This window comes from Protopterus annectens, chromosome 17.part0, assembly GCF_019279795.1.
Source record: "Protopterus annectens isolate FY-2018-M chromosome 17.part0, PAN1.0, whole genome shotgun sequence".
In the NCBI taxonomy this organism is placed as follows: Eukaryota; Metazoa; Chordata; order Ceratodontiformes; family Protopteridae; genus Protopterus; species Protopterus annectens.
The window spans coordinates 670,978,271-670,995,764 of NC_056751.1; the positions used below are offsets into that span (position 1 = coordinate 670,978,271).

General features: G+C 45.3%; 1 protein-coding gene across 1 annotated transcript in view; it reads right to left on the bottom strand.

The window, feature by feature from the left end:
• The window catches only part of LOC122791320 (intelectin-1a-like), a 326,139-nt gene that overhangs the window by 84,198 nt on the left and 224,447 nt on the right, over window positions 1–17,494 (bottom strand). The window lies entirely within an intron of this gene.

Below are 17,494 nucleotides of genomic sequence, written 5' to 3' on the forward strand. Positions count from 1 at the left end.
AATATTTCAAATCCCTCCCTATTTGTGAACCTTTGTACACACATTTTGTCATGCTGTATCCACATTTCCTGTGCTAAGAAGTTAAGAGGTATTCAAAAATAGCATGCAAAACTGTGAACACAACACATCACTCCAAACAGTGGACAGTATTTCCACCTATCCTCTGTGATGCTATAGCTCCAACACCTCCATAATGTCCCGCTCACAGGCCAGGAAAAGGGGCAAGGCCCACATGAAGGCCTTAATTATTGCACTGTGTTGCCATGACATTGGCTAATAGAAAGCAGCTCAGCTGTTCTGGATTGAATTAGCAAATGGGAGCAACAGATTAGTGCACAGGCCATCACCTCTTCATGAGCAGTACGTACAAAAGGCAAGCTGATGCCTAAGCTAAACTGGTCTGATACTTTCATCAAGAAGACAGATTGCGACTTTTCACAACACCTTTTGTGAATTTATTCTGAAAAAGGGGTACAACACTATACCAGGTATGTCGAACAATTAAGTATGTAATGGAATGCAGATGGGGGGGGGATACAGTCATGTGAAATAGGAATTTAAACAGTAGCTCTCAACAACATGTCTGGGACTGTCATGTTGTATGTTAGTCTGCTGTCCAGCACCTACAGTGATCCCTAATGGCGATGTCTGCAGCATACCTGTGAACTGTACAGGGCTTTGCAGAATGTCCTGATACTTGCTTCATAATTTTGCCATGTTTTCCATAAAAGTTTGATTTTCTGGCAAATTAGTGGCAAATCATGAAGGACTGCAGTCAGAAAATAATGACGTCTGGTACTGCAGATGTCAGACACCTGTAAGTAGGTCATCCTACACCACATATGCACTGCTCTCTGTTATTGTGTACCTTAGATGTTCCTGGCATGTTCACATGCACCTGTAGTACCACTCACCTATTTGCCAGATGTAGGCTGGATGACCTAGTATTGTAATGTTGCCCATAGAGGGCACCCAGCAGTCAATGGCAGTGATGTGTGTGGACACATAACAACACAGTCTGCCACAGTGGTCAGGCCACTTCTGGTTGTCCTGCTGCCATCCCAGGTTACTAAGCTATAAGCCATGAGCAGTCATATGCCTAAGTCACAGGTTAGCCCATGTGTATGTAAGGCAGTGGCTGATGTCCCTATCTAACAGGGACACAGGTGGTATCCCAAGGGTGTATGTGCTGTTAACCATCCATTTCACCAGGTCACACATGCAAAGGTGTTGGTAGCTACCTTGCCTGACGTGGACATAGTTCACATTCCACTGCAGGGTGATTGCGTGTGACACACATATGAGCTGCCAACAAGGCCAGTCCTAGTCATTTATCAGGTTGAGGGTGTGTGTGTGTGTGTGTGTGTGTGTGTGTGTGTGTGTGTGTGTGTGTGTGTGTGTGTGTGTGTGTGTTTTAACACAGTGGAGCATGGCCTGCACTCATACAGCCAGCAGTCCCAGTAATGTGGAGACCATGATTTCCTCACACGCCACAATGAGGTCACCCCTGAGGTTTATGTATGATACTGGGTAGAGGCTTTGCTTTATAGCCTATAGGTGTACAGTAGATGTTTGATAGCCTGGTATTCCCTTGTGGGGAACCTCCATGATGTCCCCAGCTGCTGCATGTGCTGTGTGATGTGAATGATGACTGGTGGATTATACACATTAATGGTCCTCAGTGGGGGGAACATGACACATCAGGATATGGAGGGCAGCACATGCTGTAATGCTGGTATATTCACAATACTCACACACATACTCTACTGATAGATGTCAGGGGTATAATGTGGGTGTTAGTGGTGGATAGTGCTAGCAAATAGGGATGTGTATGGTCTGTACATGATGGTAGCCAATGTATGTGGTCCTGTGATGTGCTCCCTGTTCATGTCTTCCAGGTGGGATGTTTCATAGACATCACCAACCATACACAGAGTCTGAGACTGTGGCAATCTTGGATTCCCTGAGACTACATTACAGAGTACTGTTGGAGAGTAACTAGCAGCACATGCAGCAATGAACTTCCCCATGGTCAGAACTGGTGGGGACCGTCAACAATATTGGACACAACACAGGGGCTATGAATAGGTCTGACACTGTGGCACAGATGTAATACACAGCACATGGCAAAGGGGTGCAGCTGTGCTCAGGGACTGTGCAGGCAATTGGGGAGGGCTTGCTACAGAAGCACCACTGGCACCAACAGAGGACTTCCTCGCCAACTTTGGTGGAGCCACTGCCTCCCAGGCACACATCCCCACATCTGTTATGGAGGTTGGTGACTCAACAGCTGAGGAGTGTACATGTAAGGCCCCAGTGGTCATCACATCAATACTGTAGCATTCATACTGGCAGCCTTTGCATACATGGATGCATATGTCAATTCAACTTGCATTTGTGTGGGTGGAGTTTTGTAATGCACAAAAGTGCACACCTATTGTGAATGTCAGTGATTTGGGTAGCATCACAACTTGTACTGTACATGTTCATAAATGCGCATATTATCCTGTACCAATGCCACATGTGTGCTTGTGTTGAGGGACATAGCTGACCTTTGTGGGAGTTACCATAGACGTTACAGATTCAACAGATGTCTGCATAGGTGCATAGCAGACCGGCCATACTGGTAATGTCTTGTTTTACTGATTGAGGACTATTCAGAGGTAATGTCCACCTTTTGGCTGGATGCAGTTCCTTCACCTATGTGGCGAACCACATACAAGTAATTCCTGATGACTGCCAATACTTTGTACCTGAATGCAACTATGTTACCATCCTGGGTACCCAGGCCTTTCATCACAGTCTATGTGTTTATGAGGTTGGCGCTGATGTGGGACATGGTGGGAACATGTACTTGCTGTATGGGATGCTGACACTGTTGTCTGCATACAGCGTGAGGGTGGGACCTTGAGAGCATTCCATACCCACTGTATGGCTCATCACAGTGTGTTAACAGCAGTTTGTGGTTCAGTGACAGAGTGCAAAATACTTAGAGTTTCTACAGCCTTAGGCTGCACCTACATATATGGGTGGATCAAATTATCATTCATCCTATATAATTTTGGGTTATTGGGGGAACCAGGTAGTCACAGGGCCTTCACAAATATACTTATTGCACACACATAAGTGACAATGAATGGCTTTGCAACATTATCAAATGTGGCACATGACCTGTAGTAATGTGACAGTTGGCAAGACATACCACGGCCATGGCAATTGCAACACACAGGACTTCCTCTGGTTTGCTACTAGGACACCTTGTTTGTGTGACATTACCTTAGCTTACACTATTTGTCATAACACTGAGGTGCTTCTGCTGTGCAATAACTGCTCTATGCAGTCAGTACAGGACTGTGTGACATTTTTGTTGTCCTACACTCTTGAGATCTCTTTACTGTCTCAGTTGTTGTCACAGGTCACACCTCACCAAACATGGACTGCAACCTGCAGGGTGGTACAGATGATAGATATACCTGTGACCTCTGCATATGTCTGCAGACTGTCCTGATGTCTGACACATACTTTCTTTCCATCTGTCATAAAATGTGTTTTTCTGGCGAAATGTGGGAAAATCATGACAGACTAACATTGCAGATTGATGATAGCTATTGTCATGTAATGACACATACACTTTGTAAAGTGCATTCCTAAGCACACCATATTCTGGTATCTACTTTCCATGCATGTCACAGCAATATGTGAAGGTTGTGCTTAATGTTTGCTCCTTGCCCCATTTTTCAATATGGATCTAACCAGATGTCTTTCTGTGTGGGATTGAGGGGTATGCTGGTGGCCATAACACAGGTAGACTGCTGCAAGGGAATGTATACACACACACACACACACACACACACACACACACACACACACACACACACACACACACTCACTCATGACCTGCCCTTGCTGATAGCGGAACCTGAACCTGCCTAGTTGTACAAATGATACTGCTGAATACATAACACAAACACCAGAGAGCTACTATAGTGTTGCAGTGTCTGCCAATACTATTCTAGTGGGTGGCAATTGCAGGGGCTGTTAGGATTGCCAATGAGGAGTTTACAGGCCCTTAACATGGTATAGCCATCTGAAACACAGACACACAGCTGCATGAGGACATGCATTGAAACACACATGCACACAGAGTTGACACTTTTCCTATTATATGACCTACCTCTGTAGTTATGTACAATACAGACTGATTTGACTATTCCATGTACCACAGTGCTCTTGTGTTAGAAAATACGCAACTGTGCTTGTAAAGTGGATGCCATCAATTAGTTCTTTAAAGAAATGTCATGGGGAGGCGGTCAACAGGCCTTAAAATGGTATAACCAACACACACAACAGCTACAAGGGAAATGTTTCACACACAAGCACACGCACTAGTATAGTTGTCTGTATTGAGATTCAAACACCTACCTATCTACATGTATGTACTATAGTACTGCTTATTTACAACATGCACCACAGTGCTTATGGGGCATGCCCAAAGGTACATCTAAGGTGAAGGACTTCAGCAGCCCTTGTAAAGTAGGGTGATGGGAAGTGTACTGGGTGGAACAGGCCTCAAAAGGGTATAACCAATATACACAGGATATGGTTCTCACACACACACACACACACACACACACACACACACACACACACACACACACACACACACACACACACACACACACACACACAGTATCACAGTTGTCAGTATTGAGATTAGAACTCCTACCTATCTAGTTATTTGTACTGCAGTGTTACGCAGTTATCACACGTGCCATGGAGCTTATAAGGCTGAGTAGTGTCCAAAGGTACATCTAAGGTGAATGACATCAGCAGGTCTTCTAAAGTAGGGCAATAGGAAGTATACTGGTGGGAAAGGCTTCAACATACTTTAACCTACAAACACACACACTTGCCAGGACTTAGATTAGAACCCCTACCTATATAGTTATTTGTATTCTAGTGTTAAGCAGTTATCACACATGTCACAGAGCTTATATGGCTGATAAGTGTCCAAAGGGGTACATTTAAGGTGAATGACATCAGCAGGTCTTCTAAAGTAGGGCAATGGGAAGTGTACTGGGTGGGAAAGGCTTCAAAATACATTAACCTATAAACACACACACACACACACACACACACACACACACACACACACACACACACACACACACACACACACACACACACACACACACACACACACACACACTTACATTTGCTAGGACTGAGATTAGAATCCCTACCTATCTAGTTATTTGTACTATAGTGTTACACAGTTATCACACATGCCACAGAGCTTATAGGGCTGACAAGTATCCAAAGGTACTTCTAAGGTGAATGACATCAGCAGATCTTGTAAAGTAGGGCAATGGGAGGTGTACTGAGTGGGAAAGGCCTCATAATACTTTAACCTACAAATGCACACACACACACACACACACACACACACACACACACACACACACACACACACACACACACACACACACACACAGGCACGTGATGTGAGATTACAACCCCTATCTCAGTACTATTACACAATGGAGCTCATCTTCATGCTGACACATGTGACAGGTTACAACTGGTATGTCACTGTCCAAAGCAGGACATTACTCTATGCCTTTCAGGGTATCCATGTGTATGACTCACTTTCTGTGTGTCCCCCTGTGTCCCTCTCTCTATCACTGTCTGTCTCTCTCTTCCCCATGTCTGTGTGTGTGTATGCTTGAAATACTGTTATATGTTGCCCGCATATATGCTGTGTATCACACACAGCAGATGCAGATATATCTTATATGGACCACCTACAGCTAACTGAGGGTAATCCTGTATGATGGGTGTGGGTAGAGGCAGTTAAGGTGTACATAGCTGTCTGTATGCTAAGACATTAGGGTTGCCACCCCTCTGTTTTTTTTTCCGGACTATCCGGAAATCAAACTTATTTTCCGGTAGTCCGAAAACACTGTACAAACTTCGGTATTCTGTTTCAAAAAGCTGATTTACTATGCTTTTTTTACAGAAAAGCATAGTAAATCAGCTGAAAGCATGCAACAGGAACGAAAAAAGAGGGCGTTCCGCACCGAGTGATGTCACTGAGACGTCACAAAATGGGCAAAATGTGGGCGCGAGAGGGGGTGGGCGGGGTTACTGGTGACGTGAGGGGTGTGGCTTTACTCTGGTTTTAGCCATGAAGGAAGGTGGAAACCCTATATACAGTTATATAGTCTGATGTGGGTTTAGACATGAGCTAACTGTAGGAACATGCCCAGTATGACCTTTTATAGTAAAGTGGGACTCCATTCCAGAGATAGTTATACTCCAGTCCAGTGTTTTGTGTGCTATAGCCATACCTTTCAACCTGTTAGTGCAAGAAATCTGGAGAGAGCCTGCCAAAATGGGGGGACAATGGCCCAAACATTGGGACATACTGTAAATATTGCTCTTATAAATGTAGAAAGTTGCTAAAGTAACAGTGTTTGTTTTAGCAGACATTTTCTGACATATATGACATCTGACACTGAAATGTATTGTGTCATTACTTACTGACAGAAATCCTCAGATCATTACAGTGATTTACCTGAGAAATACAAGTTGTATGATGAACAGACCAAAATTATGAGCAAACTATAGACATTCTTGCCTATTCCGGCCAGTTGAGAGATTTGCCTACAGCCTACAAACACACACACTTGCCAGGACTTAGATTAGAACCCCTACCTACCTAGATTGGCTGATGAAGCTGTGTAAACAGTCCAGCACCTCAGTAATATACTGGCTGGGGATCTCCTGCTTATGTTGTATTCTTCTTAACTGAAAAGTCATATCCTGGTGTGGGTACAGAGTGCATTCTACTGAGCAGAGAAGCCGATTATATGTGTGGTATATTCCACATAGCACTGTGATTTCCAGGTATGTAATTGGCAGAACAGTATAGAGTAATGTGGTGAACCACTGACAGAGATTTGATTATAGGTTGATAGGTTGATATCAGGTTACTAGGCTATTGCCCCAAAGCCCTTATAACCCTCACAGATGAGAGTGTAGCCCATGTTAAGACATGTCAGCATCCAGAGCTCTTGTCAAGCAGGGACACAGATGAATCACGGGACTGTATTTTCTGTTTCCCATGCACTTATACAGGGAGCACTTCCAAGGGGCATTGAAGTACTCGGTTTGATATGGACAGGGAGTGTATTCCACAGATGGGGGAGTCTGTGGGACATGAATCTGTCACACCAACAAGTCGTAATGATATCACAGACCAGGTTGATGCTGCACCTACAGGTTGATTGAGTGGGCCTTGACTTCCAGATATGCGACAGTCCCATCAAGGCAGGGTCTGGATTGCTTTGTATGCCCGGAAAAGGTCACCTCTGAGGAGTCTGTATGCAACTGAGTAGAAGGACAGTGCTTTTAGCCTATCTGTGTAGGGTAGGTGTTTGAGGTCCTGGATTCTCCCGGTGAGGAACCTCTGTGGTCTCTCCAGCTGATGCATGTGCTTTGTAAGGTGCATGCCAAAGGGGGCATTGTACAAAATAATTGGCCTTATAAGGTTAGAATACATGGATCTTATGACCTCTTTGTCCCTGGATGAGATACCCTTATTTTTGAGTTGGCCCATCAATGAAGCTTTCTGTACAACAGAAGCAACATGGTGCTCAGAATTCAGGTTGCTATCAACCTGGGTGGCCAAATGCCTCACTACTGATTGTGTATGTAGGACACTGTTGTTAATGTGATAATATGTGGGGATGTCAGTCTCCCCAAAGGGGATGATGATGCATCTGCAGGCATTCAGCATGAGGCCATGTTTCTGGCAGCAGTCATTTTTTTTTGGTGAGACCCTGTTGTAGGACATCCACATCACTTTGGGTATTGATGACTGTTCTCATCTTGCAGTCATCTACCAACTTGGTCAGCCATAGGCTAATGTTTTTGGCCTGCATCTCAGGGAAGAATAGCCTGCATACCAGAGACCCCAAGACAGATCTCTGGGGTATGCCACTCATTACGGGTGTACTGCTTGAGTTGGCTACCCCATTATGATTATGTGGGTTCTATCAATGAACCAGTTTGCTACCCATCTGGTAACATAGGGATTGATGCCTAGTTGACAGAGTTCATGTACTATGGCCAAGTGGGCAATAGTATGTAAGGCTTTGGCCAAGTCAAGGTGGCCAGTGTGCGCACCATCTTTCCCTCATCCATGCCTTTGTTGGCTGTCTCAGGAAAGTCAACCAGATTTCACTGACATACCTCCCTTTGAGAAAGGGAGACTGTGTGGGGTCCAGTATATGGAGTTTGCCAATATCCCTGTGAATGAGGAACATGATAATCCATTGCATGGCCTTGCAGATCAGGCTAGTTAGGCTGATGGGTCTTTAATTTCCTGGATCTGTGAACTCTCCACCTTTGTGTAAAGGGATGACAGTAGCTGTCCGCCACTCAGCTGTGACAAAGGCAGTACTCAGGCTTTGGTTGAGTAGGGTGCATAATGGTGCTGCCAGTTCATGCCTGAGTTCATGTAGGTTGCAGCCTGGGATGTATTAAAGTCCCATGGATGCTGTTTTCTTGGCTTTGAGAGGGTAGTGATGCCCAGTTCCTTAGTGATAAGATTTGGATGGTCAGATACTGGAGCTGTCCTGCTTTACTGATGGGTTGGACAGAGGGGAGACATTTCTGCTGGATCTGTCAGCCAGTAGATTGGCTATATCTACAGTATTTCTGTATGTGGTATCATTGACCACCAATTCTGCACAGATCTGGGACCTTCCTTTGGGAATGCAGACATATTTGAGGAAGACCTTATGATTGTCTGTCTTAGATGTGGGCAATTTGGACTCAGAGTTACTTTTAGAAGATTTCACTGGTGCTCTTATTTGTTTGTTCAGGCTGAGGGGTGATTACTTCCAATTTTGCACCTGCTCCTTCTTAGTCCTCAACAGCAATGTTTGTCTTTTGTTATATAGTTCCTTTATGGGAGATGTTTCCAGACAGGTTTACTCTCCCTTGCGGATGATGATGTTGCCCAGTCAGGTATTCCTGATTCTATGCATCTCTATATATATATGCTGGCATAGTGCTTTTGTGTACATTTGGATGTTGGTGCCTGTTCCTCCAGAGGGGTAGGGTGATGTTCAACTGTTTATACCATCCCTCTGGTGGTTGTGATCAGATTGGGAGACATTTTCATTTTACCATGGCTAGAGGGGGTCAGGAGAGATGGTGATATCGAACGTGACCACTTTTTTGTCAGATCTTGCCAGAGAGGATGATACCATAGGAGTGCTGCAGTTATTAATCATATTGGTTACTGCCAAGTCTGACATATGTATCACATCTTGTGGGGGTATCAAGCAGCTGTCCTAAGGATTTAGCATTGATAAGATGGGGGAATCTCTGTGCATTTTTGTTCTGGCATGGTTGGTTTTCCAATCAATGGTTGGATAATATAAGTCAGCCATGATCAGAGTAACGGGTTGAATCTTGATAGATTTGTAGAGGGCCAGATATGTGGGGTGGGCATCCTGAGTCAGATATGTTGGCTTGTAGCTACGTATAATTTGCGTAGGGGTCTTGTCAACGTTTAACTGCACTTGGAGTGTCTTGTGTATGTCAAACTGTTTGACCAGCATGGAAGTGTGTGTCTGTCTAATATATATTTGTACGTCACCTCCTTTGGCTTTGCTGCCTGCATTTTGAGGTCTGGCCTTGTGATAGGATGAGTGATCAGGTAAGGATGAGTTGCTCTCTGCAGCTGTGGCATGGGTTTCTGTGAATGCACAAATGTCACCATCTTCCAGAGTTACAATTGCGTTCAATGAGTGCATTTTCCTGTTTAGACTCTTAGCATTTAGCAGCATGGCCTTTCATTTGCATTTTGTTGAGTGTTTTATATTAGTAGTATGGACCCCCATGGCTTTCCCTAACAAAGCACTATGGGGGAGGCAAGGGCCTTTGCCAGAAGCCTGAAGGCCAAGTGAGATAGATGGAGGCCATCATTAGCAAAGCAGCGTGGTCTGTCAATCATATGTTCCCAGGCTGTCAGGCAGTGGCTCCCTCTGGGATGACACCAGTAAGTAAGCCAATAGTTACTGACAATCATTTTCTGTTTGTATTGAGCCATCATTCTGGGTGACGTCAGAATGCTGCTTAAGGCTAGGGACATACCTGCATGGAACACATATTCAGCAAGCTGAATTATGTCTGTCTTCCTATAGTCCAGAAAGGTACATCTGACGTCATTCACACCACCATGGACTAGGACAGAGTCATAACAGTATCTGTTGTGAAGTGACTTGAGTGCATGTGTGATATGGTGGATTCTGGCACCTGACAAACAAGTAAGTATGACTTTCTCCTTATCCAGCCTGGTGAGAGGCACATCTGTGTGCCTCACAATGGAGTCTCCTATGAGTAATATGTTGGGTTTATGGTAAGGCTTTAGTGGTTGCGAGTCACTGGTGTGTGGACTCTGTATGTTCTGTGGTGTGTAGGTTTGTGGGGTTCTCATGTGTTTTTGCCTCTGAGGTGTCCTTTGTTTTGGTTTTTGTTTTGTTGAGGAGATCCACTTACGTGGGTGTGTGTTGTGTAGTTGTGGGTGATGTTTACTGACTCCATACACTGCAGGGAACCTATGTTACTGCAGAATTTGTTCTGGTGTACACATTCTCTATTTGTCTGGCCAGTGGTTCCCCTTCATGTTATGTGTGACTCTTTGTCCTTCTGTAGTCCAGTCACAGGCTTTGCCCACAGTGGCTGCTGTTATGCATTTGGTATTTCTGGTGGGAGTGGGGTTGATACCATAACATGACACATAGGGTTATGGACTTCACACCTCTGAGTGTACCTATTTAGCAGGTTGTCCATCATTGCACCACTACATCTGCTGTGCTCTTCAGATGGTATGTCTTCATAGGTTCATAGGTAGATACTAGGCTATCTGCCCTAGGGCATTTATAAGCCTAGCCAGAGTGTATTTGGCTTCTGCCTCCCTATTAGATTAGCCTACTGTGCCTCTGTAAAGTAGGTCACAGAAGGTACCCTTTTAAGATTAATTTACTGTGCCTCTGTCTAGCAGGGACACAGGAGAGAGATCCCAGGGGAGAATTTGCGATTTCCCATCCACGCGTCCAAATTTCACTTGGAGAGGGTCAGCAAGGGGCTATGTCTAACATGAATTGGGGTTCTATTCCAGAGTGAGGGGAGCCTCTGGGAAATGAATCTGTCCCTCCAGCATGTCCTATTTATTTTTGTGCTGAGGTTGAGGTCCCTGGAGCATGTAGCTCTAAGGGACTTGGATTTTTTGAGGTGGAGCTTGTCCATTAATTCTGGGTTTGACATGGCTTTGTACGTCAGGCATAGATCACCTCTGAGTAGGCGGAAAGCAACTGAGTAGAGCTGGAGTTTCTTTAGTCGAGCTGCATAGGACATCTGTTTGTAGCCCATGATCCTCTTGGTGAGGTACTTTTGGGGTCTCTCCAGTTGCTGCAGGTGTCAGGTAAGGTACATCCCAAAAGGGGCATTGTATTCAATTATGGGCCTGATGAGTGACGAGTAGAGGGGCACAATGACCTCTCTTGATCTAGATGCAAACCCTTTTGTGATAAGGTGGGCTATATAGAAGTTCTTTCTAACCACTTTAGCAACGTGATTATCAAAGGAGAGATTACTATCTACGTTGGTCCCCAAATCTCTAATTGCTTCTTCCGTACTTAATGGATTACCACCTATGTGGTAATTTGTGGGCACCTTGTTTTTCCCAAAGGGGATGACTATGCACTTTTTAGCATTTAGCATGAGGCCGTGGCACCAAGCATCCGTCTCTGTAAGACCCTTTTGGAGGATGCTTGTGTCAGCTGGAGATTCGATTATGGTCCCCAGTTTGCAGTCATCTGCGAACTTCATCAGCCATAATCCCCCCATGTTAGCCTGAACCTCAGAGAAGTATATACCAAACAAGAGAGGTCCCAGAACTGAGCCCTGTGGGATGCCACTTGTAACTGGTTTGGATTCAGACATGGCACCTGTGATTCTGACCATGTGGGTTCTATCTATGAGCCAGTTTGCATCCCATCTTGTGATATAGGGGTTGATATTTAAGCTGGTAAGCTTATTTATGATGCCCAAGTGGGGTATTGTGTCAAAGGCTTTTGCGAGGTCCAGGTAGGCTGTGTAGACTACCTTGCCCTCATCTATCGCTTTGGTAACTGTTTCAAAGAAATCAACTAGGTTTAAGAGGCAAGATCTGCCCTTAACAAAGCCAAATTGGGTAGGGTCCAGTGTCTGGAGGCTCCCAATGTCTTTGTTTATGAGTTCCATGATAATACGCTCCATAGCTTTACAGACCAGACTAGTCAGGCTTATGGGGCAATAGTTTCCGGGGTCCATTGTGGCACTACGTTTGTGGAGTGGGACCACTGTAGCTGTACACCATTCTTTGGGTACATATCCTGTAGTAAGGCTAAGTTTGAACAGTGACTTAATGTGAGGGTTCAGTTCTTCTTGGAGCTCATGTAAGACACAGCCTGGGACACCATCCAGTCCCACAGATGCTGTGTTTTTTGCTTTGGAGAGGGCAGCTTTCACCTGTGCATCTGTGCTGTCAGGGAGGTTACATTCAGTTTGGATAGGCGTTTGCTCCTTTGGGGGGGGGAGGGGGGGGGGTTGTGCTGAATCTGTCTGCCAGGATGTTGGCTATGTCTGTAGGTTTGGTATATTTTGTACCGTTATGCAACAATTCAGAGCATATCTGGGAGTTTCCACCCATGTTCCTGACATAACTAAAGAAGGCCTTGTGATTATCTTTAGTGTCTAGGGCAATTTTTCTTTCGAAACTGGCCTTTGATGATTTTATGAGGGATCGAAGTTTCTTGCTAATACTGATCAGAGATGCCTTCCCCTTTTGGGATTTTGCTTTGTCATGTAGTAGCTTCCTCCTTCTGTTGTATTGCTTATTTATGGCTGGGGTCCACCAGACCAGTCTCCTGTTTTTGGAGGAGTGAGGCTTGGTTTTATTTGGGATAGCACGATCCATGCATTCCTGCAGGTGCTCATTGAATGCATTTGTAAAGGATTCTGCGGATTGGGATGTATTATCCTCTGGCCCAGGGGCTTTGAAGGATTCCCCCTCAGTCTTGAGAAGTGCAAAGTTGGCTTTTGAGAAATTCTTTACAGTGATTTCCTTGGCTGGGGTTGGGGGACGGGATATGGATGTCCAGGGAAATTTGTTTATGGTCTGATCTTACCACTGAGGGTTTTACCTCTGGTGTGGAACATAGAGTCCCCATGTTGGTGATGACCAGGTCCAATATGTTGTTCCCTGTTGTGGGAGTGGTGACCAGTTGTTCCATTGCATTAGAGTTTATAAATTCAAGGAACCATTGGGTGAGGGTGTTTGGGCTTGAGTAGTTTTCCCAGCAATGTTTGGGTAGCTGAAGTCACCCAGTAACATAGTGTTTGGAGAGACCTTCATATTCCCCAGTGTTCTCAGGAATGCCAAGTGGGGTTCCTGTAATAGGGAGGGTGTTCTGTAGCAGGCTACAAACTGAAAGGCAGTTTTGCCCACTGTTAGTTGCACATGGATGGTTTCCGATGCTTCGTGCAGTGCCACTAACCTGGAGGTGTAGGTATCTTTGATGAATATAGATACTCCCCCTCCTTTTGTGCTTTGGTCTGAGTTTTGGGGCCGAAACGCATGGTATGAGTTATAACCTGGTAGTGCTGGGGTACTCTCAGGAGCCTTGAACCAGGTTTCTGTTACTGCACAGACATCAATTTTCTCCATACTGAGGAGAGTCTCAAGTGCGTGCATCTTGAGGTTTAGACTTCTGGCATTGAGTAGCATTACCTTTAGTTTTTTTATCTTTGGGTTGTCTATGGAGGTGGGTTTGTCCTTTGAGCCTTGCCTAAAAAAGGCACTATGGGGCTGGCAAGAGCCTTGGCCAGTATACGAAAGCAAAGCCTAAGGGTGACAGGTGCAAGCCGTCCCTAGCGAAGCAAAGTGGCTTGTCGAGCATGTCATCCCAGGCTGGCAGACACTGGATCCCCTCTGAATGACACCAATACTTTAGCCAATTATTGAAACTGATCATTTTGTCTTTATACTATGGCATCATTCTTGGTGAGGGCAAGATGCTACTCAAGGTCAGGGTCATACCAGCCTGGGCTACATGGTCAGAGAGCTCCTCTATGTCTCTTTTCATGTAGTCCAGGGAGGTACGTCTCAGGTCATTCACACCAGCATGGACAATGATGAAATCATACTTGTACTTGCTTTGGAGTGACCTGAGTGCTTGCGTTATGTGGCGGATCCTGGCACCCGACAGGCAGCTTACAGTGACCTTCTCCTTGTTCAGTCTGGTGAGTGGGACATCAGTTTGCCGGACAATAGAATCCCCTATAACAAGTGTATTTGGTGTGTTGTTTGGCCTTAAGGGCTGTGACTGTAAGGCACACTGATTTTTTGAGATATGTGATTTGTGGGTATTGTTGAGGGGTGGCTGTTGCTTGGATATCTGCTTAGGAGGTCTTTGCTGTTTAGGCAGATTTTTATTTAGAGCCCCCGAGTATGTTTTTGTGTGTTTATGTGTTGGGTATGCAGATGCAATAAGTCTGTGTGAGACTGGATTTGTGGTGTGGGTGGTTACCTTTTCCTCCTGACTGACTGTGCCAGTCTTGGGTTGAGAGAGCTCTGCCTCCAGTTTCGCTGTGTAACTGCATCTCTCACATGTATTAGAGTTTGTTGGAAGGAGGAGAGGGTTGTCTGTGTACATAAGGCAATTGTAACATTGACTCAAAATTCCCAGATTCACCAGCTGGACTGGAGAGTAACCTTGAAACTGACCCTTGGACATACCGGATTAGTATAGGGAACTGTTTTTTTACTGATCAGATTAGGGAAGGGAAATGATTTTTCACTTGATCAGGAAGGACCAACCGGGAGTTTAATACTTATGAGAAGTCAAGGAGGGTGTAGTGCTTTAGTTAGTTAGTGTTTCCTTATAAGAGCTGAGCAAGTGCAGGGTTTAGAAAGAGAATAGAATGATTGATATGAATGAGAGTTTGAACAGTTCTAAGGGAAAAAGTGAAGAGCAGACTTTGTGGAGCCTGGAATAGTTTAAACCTGTTTAGGCGGCGCTGCCCGACACTGCTCAGTGTGCAAAACTGCGCAAAAAGAGAGTTGTAGGGTTTTAAGAGAGAGAGATCAAGGAGTTTAGAATTGACCCAAAATGGCCAACAAAACTACAGCTTCTAGGTAGTAACCACTCCTCCAGGGACAGGCAGGCTGTTCAGTGTTAACCACTCCCACTGGTGAATGCAGAGACTTCCCTTTAGCCCAAGCAAGCACTGGCCTTCTAGAAACTTCCAAACAGTTCAGTTGCTATGTTATTATGAGGCTACATGTTGGCCCTAGCTGTCAAACCATCACGGATTAACATCTGGACAGGCCCATATATGACAGTCAGCCACAGACCCACACATGGAGACAGGGTGTTAATAATGCTCTGCAAAACATAGACAGTTGTGAGGCTGGTTTGGAAATTGCTTGTTTGCTGTTATGGGTATGATGTCTGCTTCCCCACTGTCTGCCATTGCTGTTTTGATATGACCCTTTCCTGTTTTGCAAATAGTTTGGCAGGCAAATGCAATGTTAGGACAAGTAGAACAGATATACGAGGCATACTTGTGTTCCTTCTGTGATAGCCTGTTATTCCAGGGGTATAGATGGGTGGCCAGTGACTTGTCAGTGCTGATACAGTAAGGTGGCAGTCAGTTATTACCTGGCAGTACACTGACTTTCAGGTACCTGCTGTCCTACTAGGCACTGTGTAGGTTACTCAGAGCTGTTTACTGTCCATATGTGTGGCCTCCTGTCCCTGACTTGTCTAGCTTTCCTGCAGTAATGGATGTTGACTTCTGGGCAGTGTGTACAACTCCTACCATAGATGTAGCTGACATGCAAAATAGTTGGTACAGAAAGTCGTGGAACATGGACCCTGTCAATCATAGTACTGTACCTAGGCCACTAAGCCACGACAACCAAGAGTAAGTGCTTCCCACTTCCTGACAGTATTAACCACAAATATACATAGCTCATTGATCCCTGAATATTGTGGACAAGTTATCAAGTTGATTGGGACAGCCCTGGGAATGTATGCTCTGCTGCTATTACCCTACAAACATAAATGTTACTGCATTTCTATGGGAACACCGGTGTACTGGAGGGGGCATACCTGTCAACTGTTCACATTTGCACAGACTGTGCAGATGTTGGCTTTACATTTTGGTTTCAATTAGCACAGTGTTGTACCTGTCTTGAAGAATGCTGGCATATCACTAAAGACTGAAGGTTAGAATGAATTGGCAAACATATGAGTTTCAGACTTCTTACCCTTCAGAGACTTAATACAACTGCAAGACCTGCTGTGATATCACTGTGTAAATCTGTAAGAAGAATATTTCATCATTGTCCCTATTTGTGGGCCTTTGCCAGACATTTCTTTATGGCTTCCTATGGCTGACTTGCTGGGAGAGGCTGAGGGGTGAGTATGTGACCCCAACATTGACATCCATGCATGTGACCTATGACCCCCCCAGTTTATTAGTCCCCCACATACACTGCAGTGAGTTTTGTCACCTAAGGGACTACTGCATACTCTGGAGAAACCAGTATTGGGCGGACATTTCCTGTTGTCCCACATAGGTGTCAGTTGTCTGCTGTTATCCCGGTAGGCCACCCCATTCCCTTGCATACATGCAGCGATAACATACTGCTCCATTCATTTATTGTTAAGAAGAGCGACTTACCTTGTGCCTGTGGCAGTTGTGAGGATGGTGCTTGGGGGCTGACTCTGTTGGATGCAGAGTTGGATGCACACAGTACACAGCCTATACATGGTAAGGTACAGGTAGTGTGATGTGTGTGGCATCCATTTTACTGTATGTACGAGTTGGAGAGAGGTGTCAGTCCCTGGGTCCTTAGGGTGCCTGTGTATGTGCTATGCATTGCCTCTTTGCCAAGGCCAGGGCATACTGGGCATGCCTACATCTGCCTACAAGGGCAGGCTCAGGGGTTCCTCCTCTGAGTCCCCGTGTGCCTCTGGGGACCTTGGCAATGGTGGGGGGCTGTGTGCCCCTTCCCTGTGATGTTCTTGCTGTAGCTGTTTCTGCAGGATCTTATTGTGTAGCATGGCACATACAATGAACACGTGTGTACATGTGGCTGGAGAGTACTTCAGGGCTCCAACAGAAATGTCAAGGGAGCGGAACCGTGACTTGAGCAGCCCGAACACATGTTCTACAATGTTCCTAGTTTGTGCATGTGCCTCATTATGGCATTCTTCAGTGAGTGTGTGTGCATTTCTGATGGGTGTCATCATCCATGGTACCAGCGCATAGCCAGCACCCGCCAAGAGATGGCCATATGGGATGTCCCCCCTGGCAAATGCCTAGTACAGCTGTGAGGCATGCCAGATATGGGAGTTGTTATAAC